Source organism: Pinus tabuliformis, chromosome 3_1 (genome assembly GCF_031772625.1).
Source record: "Pinus tabuliformis cultivar Carrire ecotype Pingquan chromosome 3_1, CPIR1, whole genome shotgun sequence".
Lineage (NCBI taxonomy): Eukaryota > Viridiplantae > Streptophyta > Pinopsida > Pinales > Pinaceae > Pinus > Pinus tabuliformis.
The window spans coordinates 35165436-35192246 of NC_142301.1; positions in this window are offsets into that span (position 1 = coordinate 35165436).

Genomic DNA, 26811 nt, shown 5'->3' on the forward strand with positions numbered 1-26811 from the left:
TAGCATTACTCATGAAGAAGAGGAAGAAATGCTACATGATATATCAAAATTACAAGAACAAGTGCAACAAATGTCACGCTCACAAAAGCTAACAGAAGCTAAGATAAGTGGCGTGGAATCTAAGATAAATGGCGTGGAATCTAAGATAAAGGGCATGGAAGCTAATATGGATGATTCGAAGACATATTTGAAGAGAGACATGGCAGATTTGAAGATAGATTTGAAGACAGACATGGAAGAATTGAAGAAGTTGCTACAAGAAAGGGTCACTAATGGTGAAAAGGTAGTAAAGGAAACTCATGATGAGAACAAAAGAAATGTTAATCATGATTCCATAGATGCTAATGTTGGATCGAAGAATCACCATATTCCAAAAATCGATATGAGGAAGTTTGATGGCAAGGATCCCGCCACATGGATATTACAGATGGAGCAATTCTTCAATCTCAATAATGTGCAAAACACACAAAAGGTACGTATGACAACTGTATATTTGGAACCAAATCAGTTTGTATGGTATCAATGGCTTTGCTCTCGTAAACAATTTATCACTTGGGCAATTTTTACGGAAGAATTGATAGCACATTATGAAGATACGAAAAGCAACACTCGTTTTAGCCAATTGATAAGTCTCAAACAAAAGGGTTCAGTAATGGAGCACATTGAGGAGTTCCAAAAATTGAACATAAGGGTAAAAGATATTCCAGAGGAGCATAGGATTGACGTGTTCATAGGGTCTTTAAAGGATAATATCCAACATGATGTTCGCCTTTGGGAACCTGATTCATTAGAGAAGGCATTCAGGTTAGCAAGAAAAATGGAAAGCAAAATTATGGCAACCAGGAAGCATACCACTCGCAACTATAAAGACGGAAGTGTTGTTGCCCCTAGTCTTCCACAACCTATAAGGTTGACACCAAAACAATTGGAAGAAAAAAGAGCAAAAGGGATTTGTTACAGTTGTGATAGCAAATACACTAAAGGTCATAAGTGTGCTGAGAAGAAATTATTCTACATAGATTGTGAAGAGGAAGAAGAAAAGGAGCAAGAAAGGTCAAAAGAAGAAGATATACTCCAGGAACAAAGCCTAGATGAAGAACAAATAAATCCGACCATATCTTGTAATGCATTAGCGGGAATTACCACTCCTCAAACCATCAAGATAGAAGGACAAATCAAGAAGAAAAAGGTAATAGTGTTGATTGATTCAGGAAGCACCCACAATTTTGTTCATTGTAGGGTAGCAAAAGAATTGAATTGCTTCCTATATCCAACATCAGAGTGTCAAGTGATGATTGCAAATGGAGGAACAATAAATTTCTCTAGAAAGTGCCATAATATCAAGCTATCCATGGGAGAATATGTATTGACTAGCCCAATGCTTTCCATTCCAATGGGAGGTGCTGATGTTGTACTAGGAGTCCAATGGCTACAATCCTTGGGTACAATAGCTTTTAATTTTCAAGAACTTTTCATCAAATTTTCTACGGAAGGAAAGGAAGTTGAATTAAGGGGTATTGCAGGGAAACCAGGAAAGATAATCAGCTCTAATGGCATGACAAAGCTTCTAAAAAAGGAGCAAAGAGGTGTAATTGCACAATTATGTTCCCTAGATGTTTCCACATTGGAATCATCTATTTCGCCAGATCTCCAAAAAGTCTTGGACAATCATTCCAAGGTATTTGAGACTCCAAAAGGTCTTCGACCTATGCGTGATCATGATCATGCTATTCATCTGATTCCAGGAAGTGTTCCTCCAAACATCAGGCCGTACAGATATCCCTATGTCCAAAAAAGTGAAATTGAACGTATGGTTGTAGAAATGCTAGAGGCTGGTATAATTCAACCGAGTCAAAGTTCTTTCTCAGCTCCAATAGTATTGGTGCACAAGAAGGATGGATCATGGTGCATGTGTCCGGATTATAGGGAGCTCAACAAGCTCACTATTAAAGATAAGTTCCCCATTCCTGTTATTGATGAATTACTGGATGAATTGCATGGATCAATTTACTTCACAAAGTTGGATCTTCGTTCGGGATATCATCAAATCAGAATGAAGATTGAAGACATTCCGAAAACGGCATTTAGAACTCATGAGGGTCATTATGAATATTTGGTCATGACTTTTGGCCTTACCAATGCACCTTCAACATTTCAAGGTTTGATGAATTCAATTTTCAAACCATTCCTTAGAAAATTTGTGTTAGTATTTTTTGATGATATACTAATCTACAACAAGTCTTGGAAGGATCATGTTGAACATGTTGACAGGGTGCTACAACTATTGGAGGAGAAACAATTATATGCAAAAAGATCCAAATGTTTCTTTGGAGTCGAGGAGGTGGAATATTTGGGTCAGATTGTATCTCATGAAGGAGTTAAGGTAGACCCTAGCAAAATTAAAGCCATTAAGGAATGAAAAATCCCCACATCCATAAAGCATCTACGAGGATTTTTTGGGTTGACAGGGTATTATTGCAAGTTTGTTAAGAATTATGGGAGAATAGCAGCACCTCTAACAACATTATTGAAGAAAGATTCATTTTCATGGACTCTGGAAGCAACAAAGGCCTTTGAACATCTTAAAGAGGCAATGTGCCAAGCACCGGTCTTAGCTACACCGGACTTCACAAAAACCTTTATTGTGGAATGTGATGCTTCACGAAATGGAATTGGTGCTGTTTTAATGCAAGATGAAAGACCCATTGCTTTTGAAAGTCGTCCAATCAAGGGAAAGTTTTTAAGCAAAGCTATTTATGAGAAGGAAATGTTGGCAATACTCCATGCACTTAAGAAATGGCGACCCTACCTAATGGGAAGACACTTCAAGGTAAAAACCGATCATGATAGCCTTAAATACTTTTTAGAACAAAGATTATCCTCTGAAGAGCAACAAAAGTGGGTCACAAAGATGTTGGGTTATGACTTTGAAATCATCTACAAAAAAGGGAAGCAAAATGTGGTGGCAGATGCACTCTCAAGAAAGGATGAGGATGTGGAAGCATTGTTGTGTGCCATTTCTATTATCCAACCAGATTGGATAAACAAAGCAAGGGAGGAATGGAAGAATGACGAAGAAGTGTGGGCACTTATTCGAAAGCTACAACAAGATTCCAGTACTTCTGATACATTTAACTAGAAAAATGATTCGTTATGGTACAAAGATCGCTTATACCTCTGTAAGAATTCCCAACTAAAAAAAAGATTCTTATGGAATTGCACACTTCTACCTTAGGAGGGCACTCAGGATTTTAAAAAACGTACCACAGGGTTAAGAAGGAATTTTTTTGGGATGGCCTTAAATCAGATATTCAAAAGTTTGTGGCGGAATGTTTGGTTTGCCAGCAAAATAAAGTTGAAACAATTAAGACACCGGGTTATTACAACCTTTATCCATTCCAAGCCAACTTTGGGAGGAGGTTTCAATGGATTTTATCACAGGTTTACCCAAGTCTGAGGGAAAGAGTGTCATCATGGTGGTAGTTGACAGACTTACCAAGTATGCACACTTTTGTGCATTATCACATCCATTTAAAGCCGGTACAGTTTCTACTGCATTTATGGAAACAATTCAAAAGCTACATGGAAACCCAAAGATTATTGTAAGTGACAGAGATCCCATTTTCACTGGAAATTTTTGGACAGAATTATTTTCTTGTCTTGGTACTCAGTTAGCTCATAGCTCATCTTATCATCCTCAATCTGATGTCCAAACTGAGATAGTAAACAAATGTTTGGAAGGATATCTTCGTTGCTTTGTATCTGATAAACAAACACAATGGGTCAAATGGTTGCCTCTGGTTGAATGGTGGTATAACACTTCCTTCCATACAGCAACAAAAATGACCCCATTTATGGCACTTTATGGGTATCAACCACCATCCATCACATCATATTTAAGAGAAAATTCTAAGGTTCAGGCAGTGGAACATCACATCGAACATCAACAACAAGTCCTCCAACTCTTAAAGGATAACCTCGTGTTGGCACAAAATAGAATGAAACAACAGGCATATCAACATCGCAGTGAAAGAAGTTTTGATGTAGGTGATTGGGTATTCCTACGGCTACAACCATATAAGAAAATGTCCCTAAAGCAAGCTAAGAAGGATAATAAATTATCACCAAAGTATTATGGTCCGTACAAGGTGTTGCAAAAGATTGGTACTATGGCATACAAATTGGGGCTTCCTACAGCTTCTCGATTGCACCCAGTTTTCCATGTTTCATGTTTAAAGAAGGTTATAGGTGACAAGCTCCCAATTCAAACAATATTGCCAGAACTTGACGAGGAAGGAAAAATTATATTGGAACCGGAAGCAGTCACAGAAACAAGAACTCGACAGCTATGAAATCGATCAATTTCAGAGTATCTTATCAAGTGGAAGAACTTATCCGCTGAAGATTCCACATGGGAGGATGAGAATTTTATGCAGAAGTATCTAGAACTACTCAAGCGTTGAGGACAACACTTTTTTGAAGGAGAGGGGCATGTTGGGTCCCTATAATACTAGTGATTATCCCTTACTATTGTAGTTATACCCCTTATTTATATTGTTGTGCCCCTATTACCCCCATATTGTTATTTCTGTGCCCCATAGAATCCCTCTATTGTTATTTTTGTGGCTTTATATTATTATTGTTAGGTCGGCTGGATTATATTGTGACTCCTTAGACTCCTATATATAGAAAGGAGGTTTTGTCATTTGTATCATCCAAGAATTGTTCATTTATGTAATGTAAAGGAGGTTGCCCCCTCGAAGAGGCTGAATTCTAAGGCGTTGATCTATCTTTTGTATATTTTCTTGAGCTGGTTTCATAACATAGAACAGGCGTTGTACTAATCTTTTCTTTCAAGGTGTCGAAGGCTTTCTGATGTTTGCCTCCCCACTGAAACACCTTGTTCAATCCTATCAAAGCATGTAAGGGAGCTGGAATTGAGGAAAAGTTAGAAATGAACTTCCTCCAATATTGTGCTACTCCTAAGAAGCTTCTCACTTCTGTAGTAGATTTGGGTTTAGGCCAGTTCATAATGACTGCCACCTTAGAGGGATCTATTTTCAATTCACCACCCCCTACTATATGACCAAATAATTTAGAGATGTTTTGCGAAATTCACATTTTGAGAGTTTAACATAAATTTTTTCTCTTTTCAAAACATCTAATGTCTGCTTAACATGCTTCAAGTGTTCTTCCCACGTTTTACTAAAAATCAGAATGTCATCGAGATACACAATAACAAAATCATCAAGAAAAGGTCTGAGTACATCATTCATTAATTTCGTGAAAGTAGTAGGAGCATTAGTTAAGCCAAAAGGCATAACCAACCATTCATACAATCCCTGCTTTGTTTTGAAAGCAGTCTTCCATGCATCTTGTTCTGCAACTCTGACCTGATGGTATCCACTGTGCAAGTCTAGCTTGGAAAAATAAACAACTTCTTTCAATTGATCTAAAAGATCATCTATGCAAGGAAGGGGATAACGATTTTTGATTGTTATCTTATTCAGTGCTCGATAATCAATGCACATTCTCCACGAGCCATCTTTCTTTCTCACCAAAACAATTGGTGACCGACATGGTGATGTGCTAGGCCTGATGAACCCTTTCTCGAGCAACTCCTGCACCTACTTCTTGATTTCAACATTCTCTAAAGCAGACAACCTGTACATTCCAATGTTAGGCAATGGAGCATCTTGTTGCAAAATAATATCATGTACTATTTCCTTTTTGGGTGGCAGACCTTTAGGTTATTGAAACAAGATATCATACTCTGAAACAACCTTTTCTAAATCAGCGTGCTGTTCAGCATTACATCCTTCAAATACATTGGTTTTATCAGGTTTCTTTTCCTTTACAACCATCAGTAAGAATTGTTTATATGAATTTATCATTCGTTTCATATGGCCTGAATTTATGAGAGTATAATTATTCTTGAGCTTATGAGCTCTTACAAAGTATTCGATTCCATCTTTAACAAGTAGATACTTGTTCTCAACTCTATAGAAAATAGCTTTTCTGTCATACAAGTAAGGAATTCCTAAAACAATTCCACATATATCCAAAGGAATTATGTCTAACTTAACCTCATCTACAAATGCTTATCCAAAAAAAACTTGAGTTTGCACTGTCTAGTCACTTGTAGTTGTGATTTATCATTCAACCATCCTAATGGGTATGGTTTCTTGTGAGGTATAGTTGCTAATCCCAATTTCTTTACAATTGCTTCAAAAATTAGATTTACTTGTGAGCCACTATCAAACAAAGTATCAATCTTTTGATGTTTGGAAACAACTCGAATATGGAAAAGCTCGTGTCTTTTTCTCTCATTTTCTTCATCAATGATAGATTGAGTAGAATTACTAGTATATGCTTCAAAATTCTTACCTTTTATACCTGTGGCTGCAATAGTTTTTTCATCTCCTGAGTCTGACCCCAAATCTTTCTGAATAGCTGCAGCAGTCTTCTTCTTCTTGCCCTTGAACTTGTTAGGTCTCAGCTCTAGATGTAGAATCCAACAGTGCTCATCATCATGCCCATCCTTTTTACAGTGAGTGCATGAAGCCTTGCTTTTCTGTGCAGTGTTAGCCTTCCTCGCTTTCCACTTATGCTTTCTTTTCTCCTTGTTCTTTCTTGCAGTGGGTTGGGATGGTCCCCCAACTTCTGGACTTCCATTCTTTCCTCTAGCCTCTAGATGAGTAGCTTGTACAGATACCTCATCTATACTAGTGGGATTAAACATGAGGATAGTATGCCTCATGTAGCTGTGTAGACCACCAATGTAATTCAACAGAGTCTCTGGTGAGTCTAATGAGATTCCTAAAATCAATGCTCTCTTTCTAAATTCTTGAGTGTACCCTTGCACACTTTTCCCTTTCAACTGTCGAAGAGTTTGCCAACTCATCATGGCTTGTTGCATGTAGGCCAATGGATAGAACTGATTTTTGATTGCAGAAACAAATTCACTCCAGACAGAGATGGTCTTACCATGTCTCTTTAGGTCAGCTTGTCCTGCCTTCCCACCAAACCAAGGCAGTGCTTCCTAGGCGTAGGCTTGCGAGCCGAATCTTGCTCTTGTCTGCGTCAATACTCTACACTCTGCAATAAACATTAATTTTGTCTAATCCAATTGTCCAACTTTTCTGCATTCAACTCTCCATCATATATAGGCAAATCAAATTTAACATCTAGCTTAATCAAAGATGCCTTCTTGTTATGTACAGGGCTATTAGGAGGTGTGAGAAAGCTTTCCTCTTTCCCTTTTCCTTTGGAGTGGTCATGGAAATGTGATTCATCTTCTCCTTTGTCTTGTTTAGAGCCTAATGCATCTTCATCCTTATGTTTTCTAAAGTCCTTATACATTTCGTCTACCATGGACTTTATGGCTAGGAAACTTTCTATGAATTGAGGGTTTGTCCCTACAGAACCTTCCTTTGACATTGTCTTCTGAGGATAGACTCTCCCAATTTCAGGATTAGTTTCGACCAACTCTCCTTCTCCTAATTTGAGCTTTGATCTAGTTAGCATTCAATGACGAAACCAACACAAGCTTGTCTAACCTTAACAGCCTAAAGCTCTGATACCACTTGATCTGAAAATCACTCTTGAGTGACCTCAGTTAATTAATTATTGAATGAAGGTATTACAGACTCATGTGCTGGTGTGTGTCTATGTTATTTTAGGCAACTGATCAATCAGATTGCAAAATACACAGACACTGGAAACAGAAAACAGTAGAGAAACATAGTAAGCAAAACAAGAACACAACAATTAATAAGGAGTTCACCCTATCCTCCAGGGCTACATCTCCAGTCCAGCTTTCCTTGGTGGCCTTCTTTTATTGTGTCTTTAAAGCAGAGAATTACAGTGAGGAGCTCGATCTGAGTCTCCTGAAACAGAATTGCTTGGCAGGCTGTTTCTTGGATTCCCCAAGCCACTAGAGTGCACAAAATCTTTTCCTTACTAGCTCTTGACCTCTCTGGTCTTTAATGGGAGGAGGCCAATGTGGTGCTCAGTTCCCTGACAGATCCTCTCAGGGATGGCTCGATGTTGCCTTATGCTGCAGGTCAACTTGGCTCTCTGTTTTTCTGCTCTTTGCTTCACTATCTCTTCTTTTCTCTGTCTTCGTCTTCTTCTCTCCATTCTCCTTGTGTTCTGTTCATGGCTTAAAGCCACTCTGTCTCATGACTGCTCGTTTCCCCTTCCGTCCCCCGTCGGGTCGCCTGCTGCTGCTCGCTTGGAGTTCCTTATCTCTACGTCTTCATCAACTGCTCACAGGGAGTGGCCACTTGTCCTCTTACGAACTAGGCTAGCTTTTCCTCGTCGGCTAGGTTCTTTGGTTACGTCGGGAAATGACTCGTCCACCACCTCAGCAGTCAAATCGGACCTCAAATCCTTATACATCACGACTTAATCCCCTGCTAAATCTGGTTCCTCCATCAGGCGCGATCTCAGCCATTAGATCTAGAGCCTCCAGATTCGACGTTATTCGCTCATTTCGCGCGGTTGACTTGCTCAACCGTTAGCGTGTGATAAGCAGTGATTTTCTCTCTCGTCTGCCTACCACATGTTGGGCGCTGAGTGGAATCGCTCGTTTTTCTCCAAATCCGCTTACTGCCCAAGGGTGCCTCCGATACATACCGCCAGTTTTGGAGTGAGGGTCCTGTCTTCCGCCTTAGCGCTTTCCCCACGGTTTTCCCGGCTTCCATATGACTAAGCGCTTCGGGTCTTTCCTTCTCAAGGGGTTTTGCCCAACGATGCGCGATTAGCGCTAAGCGCTAATCGTGCATAAGAAACTGCCTCCTTTTCCCGATCCGGGCTTCCTAAGTGCTAGTTTCGCCTCCTGCATGGTCTCCATGGACCTCGGTCAGCGCGCTTTGACCGAGGTCCTCGTTGTTCCTTGCTGGCTGCCAACTGCCGTTGTTCAGAGGTCTTCCTGATCACTTTGTGCTCTTGGATTCGAAGTTTTGTCCTGATTTGATACAATCACGGTGCTTTGATTATTCTTCATGGATCCAATTCGGATCAATCAAGAGAGGTATAAAAAGTCTGAATAATAGAGAGTTAATTTTTATTACAATAATGTTGTTAATAATGAACATAAATCATGGCGTAGAAAACTATGTAGTTTTTGTGGTTTACATAACCATGTGGTTGCTGAGTGCTAGAAGAGAATGGTAGCAAGAAAGAGGATGAGGTGTGAAAGGCCTTCTCCGGATCAGGGAAATAAGGTTAAGCAGATCTATAGGAAGAAGATTTTTTGTAGTCATTGCAACAGAAGCGATCATAAAATAGCGACATATTGGAGGCTCCATCCAGAGTAGCGTCTCAAGGACAAAGCACCCGTGCAGGAACCAGTTGGAAAAGTTGTTCAACAAGCGAATCTGCCTCAGGGAGATGATGACCCATTCAATTTTATGAGTGAGAGATGGTTTTTATAGATATGGTAGCTTATCATGGCCACATTTTGTAAATCATGTGGAGCTATAAATGTAAAAGTGATGAGGTGTTTTGGCCTTTTGTTGATAGTTGGGTATTCAATTCTATTCTGATGTAAAATTGACCAAAGAGTGTGTCTTATAAACTCTTGGAAAAATGGGGATGCTTGGGTCGTGATTGGTCATGTAATTTGCAAATCTTGTAATATAGGTTTGCAGAGGATGTAGGTGTCGGTTCATCACTTATGGCTCTGAAGGAAAAGGGTGAAGGAGAAGGAAGTGTGACATGTTAGGACACTTGTTGTTCAGACAATGTAACACAACAGTTGTAGATCATGTTCATGATTTTGGAGGACCAAAAGCTCCTTAGTGGGGAGGAATGATCCATGTGGCTCCAGAAACGCTCAAAAGTCAAAGAGGGCTCAGAATAGCTTAAAACTCAAATTATTCAGATTGAAGTGAAACTAGGACCAAATTGTAATGCTCGTTGCCTTGATTCCAACTGTGCAAACTACACTCAAATCTAAGTTCGTATGTTCAAGTTATGGCTGGTCAAATTTTTAGTCAAACTTGGCGAAGTGGCAGGCTTAACGAGGCAACAAATTGACCAAGACTCAATGCATGAAATCTGGCCACCGAATGGGTGAATTTGTCGCCTACTTAAATCGTCTAATAATCCTTATTTTCCAGTCAGTAAATTTTGATTAGTGGGGCTTAATATGTAAAAAATTATATATATAAAAAATGGTTTTTAGGCCACCAACCAACATATATATATATATATATATATATATAGAGCATGTAATTTGCAAATATTGTAATACAAGTTTGTAGAGGATGCAGGGGTTGGTTCATCACTTATGGCTTTGAAGGACTAGGGTGAAGGAGAAGGAAGCATGACATGTCAGGACACTTGTTGTGCAGACAATGTAACACAACAATTGCAAATTATGTTCATGGTTTTGGGGGACCAAAAGCTTCTTAGTGGGGAGGAATGATCCATGTGGCTCCAGAGATGCTTAGAAGTCAAAGAGGGCTCATAATAGCTCAAAACTCAAATCACTCATATTGAAGTGAAACTAGAACCAAATCATAGTGCTCGTTGCCCTGATTCCAATCGTGCAAATGCCACTCAAATCCAAGTTTGTATCGTCAAGTTATGGTTGGTCAAACTTGGCCAGGTGGTAAGCTTAACGAGGCAACAAATTGACCGAGACCCGGCACACGAAATCCAGCCACCGATGAGTGAATTTTCGCCTACTTAAATCATCTAATAACCCTTATTTTACAGTCGAAAATTTTGACTAGTGGGGCTTAATATGTCAAAAATTAAAAAATATATATATATATAAAAATGGTTGGCGAGCCACCAACCCTGCCAACCATTAAATGTTTATATATATATAAACATTTAATGATGGCAGGCGATCAAACCCCACCACCGCACACCCCAAAGTCATATTATATGTAACAAAAAAAGTATGGTGGGGCCGGCCACCCCCGACGAACCCGCCCACCGGTCAACAAAGATATCATATATGCCATAACTGTTGGGCGCGTATAGATAATCACCACTGGTTTCAAAATGCGCCACATGTAACCGTCACTCCAGATATATAAAGTTAACCTCCTGTTGATATGTGACCACCGAAACCGCTGGTTAATTTTTTTTTAGCGCCAAACCGTTACCTCTTAACACGGTTACCAAATCAAAGCACCAAGTTTGAAGGGGTGGGGATTTGAACCCTCGACCCTTCGGCAACCAACACCAGACTTAGCCATTGGGCCAACTTCCCTATGTTGTATAATCTGCCTAGAGAAATATATTTAAACCCAACTTCATTTTCCTAGCGACCAAGTGGAGGCCGGAATCATGAGTGAATCAAGCAGTGGAACCCTAAGCGAGGGGATCAAGAGATGCTAAGAAGATTCCCTTAGAGGTCCAGAGGTGTCAGTGTCAAAGTTTGACAATTTGATAGTCATTTTTGCACATTTTCTAGCCAGGCGTCCAACCATGTAGTCAGAATCTCCATCCGAGCAGCAAAAATACAGGTGTCTAGCAGCAAGGAATCTTTGGATAATCTTGTGGAATCTAAAAGATTCCCTTGGAGGCTGATTTTTGACCGAGGCAGAATGATGCCAACTTTATAGTCATTTTTCATAGAATTTCGTAGGGAGCGCAATGGTGTGCTCAAAATCTTCATCTGAGTAGTGGATTTTTCGTCCATCTTCAGGAAGGAAGCTTTAGGGGAATCTTCAAGATGTCCGAGGGTCCAAAATTTGGCGGTGTTAGAAAGGGGCCAAGTTTATAGTCGGTTGACACGATTTCACGCCACAAATTTAGCAGCGGTGTTCGTTTCAGTAGCTGAGTTGTGCACTTTTTTGCCATCCTCGAAAGTGGAGGTATATGATGCAGTTATGTCATGCTTTCTTTTGATTTGTTGAGATGATGTTTTTGTTGTTGAGATCCTTGATTATCATTATGTTGAGGGATACTTGTATGCCACATCATGTGAGATTTTATTAGCTTGTCATGCTGAAGGAATGCCCATTTGAGTGAGAGTTCCTATAAGACGTCTCGTGGAGAGACATGCCACTCTTGTTGAGGGAATTTTCCCATATGAGTGAGAGTTCCTAAGAATGTCTCATGGAGAGACATGCCACTCTGGTTGAGGGTATTTATCCTTGTAATGACAAAGAACATACCATGTACATCATCATCATCTAACAACATTTAATGAAGCGGCCTCCCCACTCTTGACACGAAGGCTCGGAGACATAACCCACACTGGGTGAACTTTGTTATCAATGTGTTGTGTTATTGATTTTCTTATCATCATTATGTTTCCTCTTCTTGTAGTATGCACATGTGGTTGTTTTATACTCTTTCATATGTAATTTCGTTAACATCATAGAAAAAAATCTTGGTTAATTCTAGTATCTGAAGAGATCTAGATCACCAGCGCACCTTGGCCCTTTAGGGACCTAGGTTCAAAAACATGTTGCTCATTTCTACACCAATGCTGATCAGCAGCAGGTTGTTCCTAATTGGGGGTGCGTTGATTCTAGAAATTTAGAAAAATTAAAAAGAATCCCAAAGCTTCCTCTTCTAGAAGCTTCTATAAGTTGTTTCAACCATTTACTTGGATAAGAACTTCGAACCCTTTATGATCCTACCTTGGAGATTTCACCTCTTATCCCTTGAGCTCATCCTCCCTTGTTACGTGGATCTCAAACCTATATTGGTAATTGGATAAGAATTCCTAAACTTCCATCCTTCTCTTATACATTTACAGTCATCTACAACCTCAGGGTTGGCTTTTGGAGATTGATCATAACCTCATGATGTTGCCTTTAATCTAAGAGAGTAATCATCTTCATGCATTAGAGTGACATTGAGGTGTGCTTTGTGACAAGGGAATGAAAAGCAAACTTGGGGAGATCTCTACAAGATCAACTACTATTCTTTGTTGTAAACTCTCTCTTATTCATATTAATATAAAGAGTATACGGTTTCCTATATGTGTTATGTTATATTTATATTCACGTATTTCAATGCTTTGTTGATCCATTGAATAAAGTAATTGGATAATGCTACATAGATGTCGTAGATCTTTGGCTTGTTATTATTGTATATGCGGGTACTAATTATAGCAATTAAAGCTTCGATTAGAACTTACAAGCTGAGAGGAGAGTCAATCTTGTGACAAATTCCAAGTAAGACTCTTTCCATTCTTCAATTTCTCTTAGGGAAGCTTTATAATTTTTGCTTTCTGTTGTTCTAAACCATTTGAACTAAGGTCTAGGGAAGATACTTATATCCATAGTCGTAAATTCCGCATAATAATAGTGTCCTGCTCAAGTTCCTTCAAACATTTGGATGTATTCTCCTATTGTGTCTCCAATTCTTTTAAGGACAGAGGGAGACCAATAGTCCATGGGAAAGGAGTATAATCGAACCCAGATAGAGACCCTTGTGAAATCATCCTTCTCAGGGGTGAATTTCTCTTTCCAGTAATGCATGTAGAGACCGGTCGAATTGAAAAATTAGGCCCCCCCCAAAGATACGATCCTTGTCCTCTAGTATATTAAAAATCACTGTGAAAAACCCTTTTAAACCTAGTTGAAGCCCAATATCTCCTTTTGGGTTCCGTTTCATTTTGATCCACCAATTAAGGGTTTTCTCTGTAGGCCAAAAGCCCATGAATTTACAATGATTGCATTCTTCTGCATGTAATCCCTATAAATTGCTACATCTCGGTCTTCTATCTCTGCGGTTGGTATCTTCTTAGTTTTGAGCTTAAATGTATTGTCAGCTTGTGGCAGAGTTACAACTTTCCCACTAGAGCTTGTCAGCTGAGAGTTCGATTGTTTTTCAGTGTTTTTCACTGCCCCTCCCTCTCCTAAGTGATCGTCAGTGGGCTTCTTGGAGGCATTATAAGTGGCCAGTTTGGTAAAAAAGGATGAATTTGGCTCCTTACCTTTGCCAATGAGGATTTCACGGAAGGAGGGGGTCTCTAAACCCCCTCTTGACACTACCATGGCAACATTCATAACAAAACCCTAGTTCGAGTCTACAACTTGACTCTCGCGCTCCATAACCCTATCAACTATAACTATAAATTTTAATCGAGAAAAAACAATTTTGATTAGCTGTTAAATGTACCACTTTCATGTCCTTCTTTAAAGTTTGTATGAGTTTATTTAGTTTAGATGGTTGCTTTAAAATTTAGGGTTAATTCGTGTTATTTAAATGAAGTCATGTTATAATGTTCCCTTGCCTATATTAAATGTGTATATTTCCTTGAATACTTGTTGCAAGATAGAAGTTAAATTATACATGTAAATGTGCATCAAGGGATCAACTAGAAAAGCTCAAAATAACCCTATCCTTAAGTACTATTTTTGTGAAGTCGTGACATTTATTCTCTTCAATTTCTCTATCTTCTGATTATATATCACGTATATTGTTGAGATTGTTACCGTTATTCTTGAAAATGGATCTAAAAGTCTTATGTGCCAAGGATACTTGGAATATGGATATATACATGTTTTCACATTTTCATTGCCACAAATGAAAATCCAACAATGAAAGTATGGAGGAGATAAGTGAATATGGAATTATTAACTTATAATAGGAGAATAGTATAAAATTATGTTCGGTTGGTAAGCATTATTATAGCATTAGATTCAAATCCATGGTTTGTATTTGCATGCTTCTCTAGTCTTCACTTTAAGTCACTCTGCTTTAGGTTCTAAGTTTCTCATTACTGCTAGATGCATTGTTGTTAGTGTTGATTTAGTGACTCAGTGAGTAAGTGGTTTACTTCTAATCCAAAAGTTCTTCTAAAAAAGTTTACAGTATAAAAAGAAGCCCTTATTCATATCTTACACATATAACCTATATATAATTGTTATCTTCATTACAATACTTGTTATGTCATATTTTAGTAGTTATTTTAGTTCTTGATATACTATCTTTTGATACATAACAAGGCCTCTCCAAATACTCTATTATAATGTTTAAGATGCAAAACACTAATAGTTATTCCACCACTTAAAACACCATATGATGCATATCATTTCCCTTGAAATATACTATTTACATATTAGTAATTATAAAGCTAGAGACCATGTATTTAAGATTAAAATGCATATTTATAATAAAGGCATAGATGTTACTTTGTAGTGGAGAGGCATGATTTGAACATGAACTACTTGAATCATACCTAATTTAGCTTGAGTTTTTGTGGTTTCACTACTAATTTCAGTTCCAATTTCTTTGAGCCATAGCTCACTAGCTTCAAGAGCTGATGCTAGTGGGATTCTTGCCATGGTTGTTGATACTAGCTACTAGTCTGAGCAAAACACTTTATTAAATTGTGGAAATTACAAAGGGTTGCTAGGGTTAGAGATATTGAAATTTGAAATATTCATCATTTATATAGAAAAACCTTCTATTAGTGGCTCATTTTGTGGAAGAAAACCCCAACCAACTAGTTTGACCTCAGTTATTTTCATATTCATCATTTTTCCTTCAATAAAATCCACTTATGAACTTAAATTATACATAACAAAAAAATAAAGAACCATTGGTTGAGAAACCTATGTAAGCATCAATCCATGCTTGAAGTACCTCATTACATCCATAAATATATTGATATTTTTAGTAGGAATTGTCAATCTTACAACGATTCTAATTAATTTGATAAAACATAAAGTTAAATATTTTAACCATGTCACTAATTAATTTTTTTAGTGAAGAAAAGTAGATATGGAGATATCACTAATCTAAAAAGAACAAATAAACAAAAAAAAATACACCACTTACTTGTAAGTGGTTAAAAACACATTGATATCATAGTTCCCTTTGGATGGTATTCTTAGGATTATTGAAGTAGAGTTATGCTAATAAAAGTGCAATATCTTGTTCAAAATATTTAATTAAATAACTACAAAACATGATGTGCTTCATTGGTGCTCAATACATGATTTATATCCAAACCCATAAAGTAAGAAAAGTAAACTTCTATTTCATTTCATTAAAAAGTTTAATAAATAACAAATTACACACTGAAAACTAATACACACTTTACTAAAAAAAAATAAAAATAAAAATATGGCGAAACCACTATGCAGTAATAAGCACAATACCATGTAATTTTATAAAAATAGTTTGACTAAGCCAATAATTTTTTTTTTTTTTTTTTCGTTAAAACTGAGCTAATTATATTACAAAAAAGTCAAAATTACAACCAAATTTACATCTGGGCCGAAGCCCTGTTTCTTCAGAGAAGATATCAGTCATTGCTAACCTTGCAGAGAGATTCGACACGAAGCATACAGTAATCGACACGATGGATTCATGACTTGACACGATGGATTCATGACTTGACACGGTGAATACCGAAATCGACACGATGGATGCATTACTGGACATGGTGAACACAATTCGACACGATGTGTATAGAAAACGACACAGTGAACATGTAGACTGACGCGTGGACTGAGACCATGGTGATTTGGACCGACATTACGAACATAAACCCCATGACAGATATACAAAATCATGAAAATGAGAAGGTCAGAGAAATTCATTCCTTGCTGCCCAGACTTGGCGTCTTCTGAGTTAATCTTCATCCGTGGTGTGAGGCTCATCTGTTGCAGGACCCTTGAGCTTTTCCGCTGCTTCCTTACCCTGGCACGAGCTCCTCTGAACAGGTTCACTGGGGCCGGCCTCATCCTTCTGAACCGGACGCGTGAAGTCGACAGGGGGAGTCTCCATATCTACCCGCGGAACAGTCACAGTTTCCAAGCGCCCCCGAGTACTGCTACAATGCTCCACAGTAACCGAAACTATCAAAGTGTTATTTGCAAAAGCACAGGGAATTCTATATCGAATGGCCGGGTGTTCCGAGTGACCACACTCCGGAATGCCCCAGCTTCCTCTAACATTGCGGCCTGGAGGCCTGGTTTGCTCAGAGGTAATTTCAACTGAGGACGATGGTGACATTTCAGGCCTCTGAGAGTCAGAACGACCCCGTGACCCTCCTCTGCGACTGCTCATCCTGAGCCTCTCCCTTGGCATTTGACAGTGGCTTCCCACACCAGCGATTCCTTCAGAAACCTTACTCCAAGCTATTACCCACTCAAACGGCTTGGGATGCGGCAGAGTGGTTAGGGTGGCAACCTTAATAGCTCCCATGCTCCTCGGATGTTGCAGCGCATTGAATGGCGCCTGCAAACGTCTGTACATTCCCACAGCGTTCCCCTGCAATCGACTTGACAAACTAACGACATTCCCCTCCACATAAAACATTTCCAACTTGCTGATTGCATCGCCTTCCGGCGAATTTAAGGAGCCTTCTCCTTGGTGTGGCGTGGCTTGTCCGGGCTGACAGAGGCCCATGTGACAAGCCACATGCCTCATAACTTTCTTAACACGCGGCATTGACATTGATAGCACCCGCATCCGGGAGACTAAGCCAATAATTTTACTCAACATCATATTCATAAATAACTTTGCCTTTACCCACAAAAAAAACTAATAACATAATAGAACTATGGTTTTAATCTCCATCTTCTCCATAAACTTGTATTCTAAATTGTTTCCTACTGAGTACATAGCAATAACACATTGAATATATTATTTAGTTCTGTGTTGGTTTATTAATTCAACATAATTCAAACATATTTAATTTATATTTAAAGATATAATTCCCAAATTCAATATTAATATATTATATATATATTTTGGGTCAAGAACTCATTTGCAGGATGAGATTCAGTTCAAGAACTCATGGAGTTTGCGTCTTTCTCTCATTAAAGAAATTGCCGAAAATATTTTTTATCAATGACTTTCGTGTGTTTTCGTCCGTCCCAAAGGGCAGTATTTTTTGATTTATTATGTTAAACAAATTATTAAAAATATATATAATATATATATATATATATATATATATATATATATATTTATATTTATTTTAAATAAAAGGGGAAGATTTATGTATTTAATTATTTTTTCTTAAATTTTATATTTATTTAAAATATATAGTAATTTAAGTTATTTAAAATATATAGTAATTTAAGTTGTGTGTATGAAAGTGATATTGTAATGTTATGTTTTGTTTTATATATCTTCTCTGGTAAATATTTTGACTAAGTCAAATTAAAAAAAAAAAAAAAATAAAATAAAATATTGATTAAAACTAATCTAAATATATCTTAACTTTGAATTGCCAAGCACTTAGATGGATCAAACTCTAAAAGGGGTTTACACTTCAAGAGATTTAATCCCTCTCAATACTTAATAGGTTCAAAGTTAAGATGGATCTAAATTGATTATAATTACACTTAAGGTATTATAGTACTCTAATATAATATTATAGTTTTATCATTAATATTACTTAGATATAGTATTAATATTAATATTCATACTCCAACTTTAATTTCTATTAATTAGAATTATAATTTTTGGTATTAATATCTTTATGTATATCTTTAATATTAATATTTATAATTTTTGGTATTAATATTTTAATGTATATTTTTAATATTAATATTTATATGTATTTGTATAACACTCTAGTTTGACCGAGATGTTGTCACGTAACATTATGTTTAAAAATAATAAAATAATATTTATATTAACAAATTAAAAAAATAATAACAATTAAAAAAATCAATGTTGACCATAAATAAATAATTCAATTTCTCTTTAATATTGCATGGACTTTATATATAGATAAAGTAATTTAAAATATATAAATAATAATAATAAATAAATAAAAACTTTTGAGTATGAAGAAAATTATTTTTTAACATGTAGTTGATAGATGACAATATAATATAATATAGTATCAAGTTCATAGATGTCAATATATATAATATAGTATCAACAATATTATATTATATTGTTAACTCCATACTAAAAAGTAATTTTTTTATTTTTTGTTTTTTATTTTACTTTCAATTACTTTATTTCTATACATAAAATTGATACAAAATTAAGGTGAACTTAGAGTATTTTATTTATGGTCAACATTGATTTTTTTTAATTGTTACTATTTTTTAATTTGTTAATATAAGTATTATTTTATTATTTTTAAATGTAATATTAGGTGACAACATCTCCCTCATACTAGACTGTTTTTTTTGTAAGATTGGTGGGACTACATCTTCATCATGTCCAATATATCACCCCGATCAGGGCAGAGAATTGAATCAATGACTTCACATCAAGGAGTGCCTTAAGAGAGCACTTGATCACCCTCTATCCAAGACCCCATGAACAATTGATATATAATTTTTAAAAATTAATAATAATAATTTTTATTTTTTATTATTATTATTTTTAATGTAGATCATAAATCAAATATTTGAAGAGTAATTAAACGAAATGATACCCACAATATTCATTTTGATGTGGACCTTTCCAATTAATAGCAAGACCCACCATTACGACAATAACAAGACCCACCATTACGACAAATATGTGTGACCTGATGATGTGTTTCACTATTGATAATAATGAAGTGAATATCACTCTGGTTAATTATTCTTCAAATTTAAGCCCCATATATGTAGCTTAACTCCATATTTACTAAAGGTTGGGATGGATCAAATCTCTTGAAATACAAACCTATTTTAGAATGAAAAGTTATTTCATCCCTCTAGACACTTGGTAGATCTGTAATTAAAATGAATGGATAAACTCATTAGTATTAATATTATCACATTAACATTAATATTAATATTAATAATACTTTATTACTAATAATTTTTTTCCAAGGAAAAAATCGTAATCTTTCATTATGAGAGAAAAATTACATGTAGTAGATGCTTGTGGCATATGTTGTATCTGTAAGATCAGTATAGATCTTTGTACAATAGTTTGCTGAAGCAAAATTTATGGCCTTGCCATTTCCAGTATAAAAAATACACATTGTCTCTTTTATCATCAGAAATATAAATATATACATATTGTTATGTCTATGCAGTTACTAAAAAAAAAGACATCAAAATAGGTACTAGTGTAATTTATGGTTGATCCACCCTGTAGTAGTCCTGGTCTATATATGGTCTATGATGATATTGATAGACCTCTGTGCCCAGTTGTTCATTGATTAGCCACATGCCTCGGGGAAGTAGTGAGCCCTCCTTGGAAAGCTTGTCAGCATCCTCATTGTATTCCCTGTGTATATGTTGACAAGAGACCATGTTAAAACCTGTTTTGAGATTGTGCACGTCATTCAAAATGTTTTGAAGAGATATAGCATGACATTGGTTTTTTGCATTGAACCAATTTATGATAATTTGAGAATCTCCAAAAATCTGTAGAGAAGTGCAATTATGTGCGAGTGTAAAATGCAGTAAGTGTCTCATAGTGATAAGCTTAGCGAAATTATTTGTTCCTTCCCCAATCCTAATTTGACTTTAAAATGATGCTGGTCCGAGATGTATGAGCAAACCCCCCACCCCCCACAGCCTTGAGGTTGTGCTGCCATGTCGAAAAAAGCCCATGGCCATTTTTTTCGATATATCCAGGTCTGATATTATACGGGCGCGTGTTGGCTCTTCATCAGGGATGTCATGATAGACTGTCACTACCTTTGGAATGAGCAGTGGCAAACAGATAGGCTGATTCTTAAATATATGGCGGTTTCGGGCTAGCCAAATGGACCAACAGATTATAAGTGGTAGGAATTGTGTTTTTTGCCTCTGGTGCACTGTGTTCCAGTTATTCCAAGCTTGCAGAATAGTAGGGCCCTGCCAAGCATTCCTCATTGAGAGATGTTGTGTTATTGATTGCCATAATTGTGTGACGTATGAGAAGGACAAGAACAAATGCTCATTTGATTCGGTTTCCTGTTTGTAAAGAACACACCAGCTCGGCCCAAAGATGGATCTGTGCATAAGTGCCTCTCCCGTGGGGGTTTTGTTGCTTAAAACGCACCACATAAATAGGTGGGCTCGGGGGAGCTTTTAGTCTCCATAGCTGCTGCCACCATTCTTGAGTGTGGATGGGCTTTCGGGACTGTAGTAGATGCAGATATCTGAGTTTTGGACTGTATTTCCCATGATCAGCAGGGGTCCAAACTAAGACATCAGGATCCTGATTGAGGATTATATGTGCTTCAGATAGAGCCCCAATGTATGAATCCTAAGAGTGCTGCCACTGTGCAGGAATATTCAGTTCATGAGCTGTTCGCTAGTGCTGTCTGAGGATGGATCTATGATCTTGATCAACAATTTTGGCGATCGTCTTGACCTCCCTGTGATTGAGATATTGTAGGAGGTCTAGTGGAAGAAGGTACCGATTACCCCCACCTATCCAAGGATCAATACCAATTCTCATAGAGGAGCCATTGTTTATGCGCCATGCCAATTCTGCTCTAATGAAAGGCATTGTCTGTAATATAGATTTCCAAACAATGGATATTCCCCCACTTGGCCAGTCATGTTGACGAACCCAGTCCAGAATCTGTTCAGGCCAAATGTATTTATGGTATGTCACTGTTATCCAAAGGTTGTTAGCAGTGAGAAGAGACCAACTCATCTTTGCTGCAAGTGCTTTGGCAAAATAAGGCAGATCTTTTAACCCCCACCCCCCCATTTCTTTGGGAGGGCGATGTTCTTCCAGCTTACCCAGGCAAAATTTTTACCTTCCTTATGTCCATTCCAAAGATATCGGCTGCATATCTGTTCTATACGACTGAGGATTCCCCGTGGGATCCAGGCAAGGGACATCCAGTATATCGGGGTGGCTTCCAGAACAGATTTGACCAGGACAAGTCTCCCTGCTCTAGAGAGTATTCTATGATTCCAACTTTTCAACCTCTTCTCCAGCTTGATCACTAACCAGATCCAGTTGGCAATCCTATAGTTGTTGGGTTTTATTCAGAAACCCAAATATTTAAGCCCGTCCGAGAGGTTGTGGGGGGTGTAATGAAAGTGCATATGGGCTGCTCTGACTTCTTAAGGAGTAGTATGAGACAGGGTGATCGTAGATTTGGTTTGATTTGCAATCATTCCAGTGGATTTTTCAAAGAGGATGAGAATGTCATGGAAGGTGGCCGAGTCCCTAACGCTACCATCTAGGAATATTAGGACATCATCTATAAAGACCAGGTGAGTGAGGTGGTAGAGATCATTCATTCTTAGGCCTTTAAGTCTGCCCTCCCTCTTTGCCGAGGCAATGAGCCTACTGAGACCTTCCATCACTAGAAGGAATAGAAGTGGGGACAAGGGACAACCCTGCCTCAGCCCTCGTTCGGCATGAAAGAACTGGGTTGCCGAGCCATTGATCAGGATGTTGTAGGAGACTGTATTTATGCAGCAGATGATCCAGTTTATGAACTCATTAGGAAAGCCTAAGTGGATGAGTATCATCTTAATGAAGAGTCAACTGACGTGATCAAATGCCTTGGCGAGATCAATCTTGAGAATTATGCTTTTCAGAGACTTAGATTTTATAGAGTGTATGGCTTCCTGGGTTGTGCTAATGGCTTCATGAATCTGCCTATTATGGAGGAAAGAAAATTGCTTGGGGGAGATGTGATGGGATAGAACGGGTCGAAGCCACTTGGCTATAATATTAGCTATGATTTTGTAGATGGTGTTGCAGAGAGAGATTGGGCGAAAATAATTGAAAGAGATCGGGGAATCCAATTTCGAGATAAGAGCAATGAAAGTGGTATTGATGGCCTCATACATTCTCCCAGATGTCCTGCACTCTTCGACAACCTTGAGAAGATCATTCCCAACGATTTCAAAGAAAGCTAGGTAAAATTCAATAAGCCATCCATTCAGCCCAGGGCTTTGGTCTTTTTTGAACAATTTGAGAGTTCCTTCTAGTTCTTCTCTAGTGATAGGAGCAGTGATCTCATCTACTGTATCTTGATTGACAAATCTAGGAAATTGCCCTGCTACACGGATGATCTCAGCCAGATTATAGCCAGGAGGTTCCTTGAAGAGTTGTTGGAAGTGTGATATGCCCAGCTATGAGAGCTGGTGGAAAGTTTTAGCAGATCCTCCATTGGGAGTGGGCAGTTGCCAAATGGTATTGGAGGCTTTTATTCCTTTGGAAAAGTTTTATAAGTACCTAGTGTTCTCATCCCCTGCTTTGAGCCAGATAGCATGACTCTTTAGTCTCCAGGTTTCCTCCTGTTCCTGCAAAATCTTTGCTCTTTTGTTTTCCAATTCAATCAGATAGGATTTGTCTTCAGCACTCATAAATCCCCTATTGTTGTCATCGGTAAGGTCCGCCGAAGCAACTTCCACATATGAGAGTATATGGTTATCCTTTTGATGTTTTTCTTTGGCCCACTTAATAGTGAGCTTCTTGAGCTGTAGAAGGTTTTGACAAAATCCTTCAGCCCATGTATGATACTGAGAGGGTGGGTTTTGTGCCCAATGATTAGTGACCAGCTCAATGTATGAGGGATCCTGTAGCCATACAGAGTTGAACTTGAAGGGTGCCCGAGGTTTGTTTGGAGGACCAGATACTTCCAGGTAGATAGGTGAGTGGTCAGATATGCCTCCTGACCCAACCCACTGCCTATAATGGGATAAACGCTACAAAAACTGATTCTTGATAATGAACCGGTCAAGTCTTCTAGCGAGGTCAGCCTTCCCAACCCTTCTATTCCTCCAAGTAGGAAGGGGCTTTATCATTGGGACATCGGTGAGCTGGGCCTAGTCAAGAAGATTTTCCATAGTTTCTGAGAGTGGATCGATCTAAGCCGATGAGCCCCAAGACTCACTGAATCCGATAGAAAAGTTAAGATCCCCTCCCAATATGAAGTTGTCAGTAGAGGACAAGGATAGGTTAAGGAGGTGGTTCCAGAAAGCCTCCCTTCCTTGGCATAACCCATAAACATTCATGACCCTGAATTCCATTCCCAATTAGGCTGAGAAGAAATCAATGCCCATGTAACCCTTTCCTCCCCAGGTCGAAATGGGTTTAATGGAACGGGGATTGTATCCCATGGCCAAACCACCAGAGCGTCCCATGGCATCAAGTGCAGTGAAAATCCACCCAGGGAAAATAGCCTGTAGAATCTTAGAAACATGATGTGCTTCCCCTAGGGTTTCTTGAATGAGGATTAAGTCGACCGGTTCCGCAGTGAAGTGTTGGGTTGTGTTATATTCTTTCCACATAGTTAACAGGGGGTTTGAAGGGCACCCGTAACCCCACTTTATGGGGTCCGGGGCAGCGCCTTGGAAAATTTTGGTTTTGGACCCTATGTTAGGTTGGGCGGACCCACCTATGGTTTTGTGCATGATTTTCGCACATGTTTTTTGGACGCGATGGTTTTCGGTCCATGGTATTGGACGCGATGGTTTTCGGTCCATGGTATTGGATGCTTCGGCATGTATAAATATGTATTATAACATTGAAAGGAACATAATGAAAAATCAAGCTGGTAGTCCCGGTTTTGGGATCTAGGGGAAAATCTCTGTGTATATGTGTTTTATGAGTTCTTCTCTCGCATTATTTATTTTCTGTGTTTTAGAATTCGTATGCAGGTAATTTCTGTACGGGGTTGTTGGCATTATGACACAGGTTTGGAACAGGTTTGGCTCTATGATATAAGTGTTGTCCTTGATGGCAACTCAGTCAAATGGCAGATCATAGTTCAGGCTCTTAGAATGGAAGAAAATGAGGTATACGCAGGTTCATCTTAGCAAAGTCGCATATGCACGTGGGATAACCAATCAAAAGGCGCGTATGCGTATGCATGCACTTTCATGCAAGAAAAAGCGCGTACATGTGGGAAAATTTATGGTTGATCCATGGTATTTAGCCTGACATATTTGAACCTATGGTATTGGTCCTTGGTATTGCATCCAAAGTGTTGAACCCAGGTATTGGGTCCCTAGTATTGGTTCTCAATGGTTTTGGACCATGGGTTGAGTAAGGCCTAAGACTATAAAAAGGGAAGGAGATCATTTGGCAAGGGTATCGACTGAAGTGTTGAATATCTTAAGAGGAGCAAGATCCGGAATACTGGTGATTGATTTATGGTGCATTGCTGAATCTGAACCAAGGAGGAACCTGAGCGCTAAATATGGATAACTTCTATTGATGAATCAAGATCTTAAGGCTTGAATAGTAGTATCATTATATGATGTTTGATCTATTATATTTGGTGCATGATTAGATCTATAAATCTGATAAAAATGGGTATAATAATGTTTGAATACTTGAAAAAGGAGAATTGTCTTTTATAGATCTGTATGCAATTTCGGTGCGGCATAGGCGTGTATACACGCAAGTTCAACAACTGAAGAAAGTGTATACCCTTGTTGGCATTGATACAGCTGCGTATGTACACAGGTTTCTACTTAGTGAAGTAGCGTATGTTTCATGAAATATGCTTTAGCTACTTCTGTTTATAGCTGCAGTGTTCTGGGTTCAGAATTGGTGTCTGGTTACTGTTACTGTTTTCTGGTTACAACATTCTGAGAAGTGTTTGGTTGATTCTATATTGGGTTGTACAAAGGAGATTGATTGTTGCAGATATACTTGATGTATAATTGATGTTATTCATGGATCCAGTCTGAAAATTTATGAAACGTGGTCCCTGGAAGAAAAGAGAAGGTTGTAGCCTTCTGCAGGTAGCAGCCTGCATACTAGTATCTCAGCTAGTACAAGAGCTAAAGGGGGTTGTAGCTCCCTTCCAGGAGAAGCTAGAGAACAAGAGAATGTTGTAGCCTTCTGCAGGTAGCAGCCTGCGTATTGGTATAAGACTGCACCAGTACAAAATCATTGCAAAAAGAAGTTTCTAATTGAAAGAAGATAGAGACAAATTGCAGCAGGTGGTTTTCACCCACATTGGGTTTCCACCTTACATCTTGTGTTCTTTTGTGTGACTGTCTGCTCTATTTTTCTGGTTACTGTTTATATGGTTCTGACACACAAACTAATGATCAACATCTGAAGAATAATTAAAATTATAAGTCTGCAAGTTATACACAAGTTTCATTAACCAGAGTTGCGTATACACGCCGTTTTCACTAACTGAAGTTGCGTATACAAATTTTTGTGTGAATTGAAAAGATTTTAATAATACTGATTCACCCCCCCCTCTCAGTATTATTTCCAACAATTGGTATCAGAGCAGGTCCTTCAGAAGAAGCTTGACCGCTTGAGGGAAGATTTATCATCATGAGCAACTACGAGAGAGAGGCATCCATCAGGCCACCAATTTTTGATGGGAGCAATTTCGTCTATTGGAAGGTAAGAATCACAGCCTATCTTCAATCTCTTGGTACAGAAGTTTGGGATATTGTGGAAACAGGATACACATTTCCATCAGCAACTCCTACAGATACGGCTGGTAAGAAGCAGTATGAAACAAATGCAAAGGTTGTCAATACTCTATTGGGGAGTCTATCTCAATCAGAATTCGTCAAGGTTATGCAGCTCAAAACCGCAAAAGAAATATGGGACAAGATTGTTCTGAGCTATGAAGGAGATGATCAGGTAAAATGAGCAAAACTACAAACTCTTAGAATTCAATATGAAAGTCTCAGAATGCACAATGATGAAAGTGTGGCTAACTATTTCCTACGTATATATGAGATTGTAAATTGTATGAATAACTTGGGTGAAGAAATAAAGGAAGTTGTTTTGGTTGAAAAGGTTCTAAGATCTTTGTCTTCTAAGTTTGATTCAAAAGTTTCTGCCATAGAAGAAAAGCAGAATCTACAAAGTCTTACCATGTCCTAGCTGCATGAAATTCTAACTGCTTACGAAATGAGAAAAGGGGGACCATCAGACAGGAGAGAAGCCGCATTCAAAGCCTCAGGAAAAGGAGATTACAATGAGTCAGGATATAGGTTTGAAGAAGAAGAAGAATCAAACTTT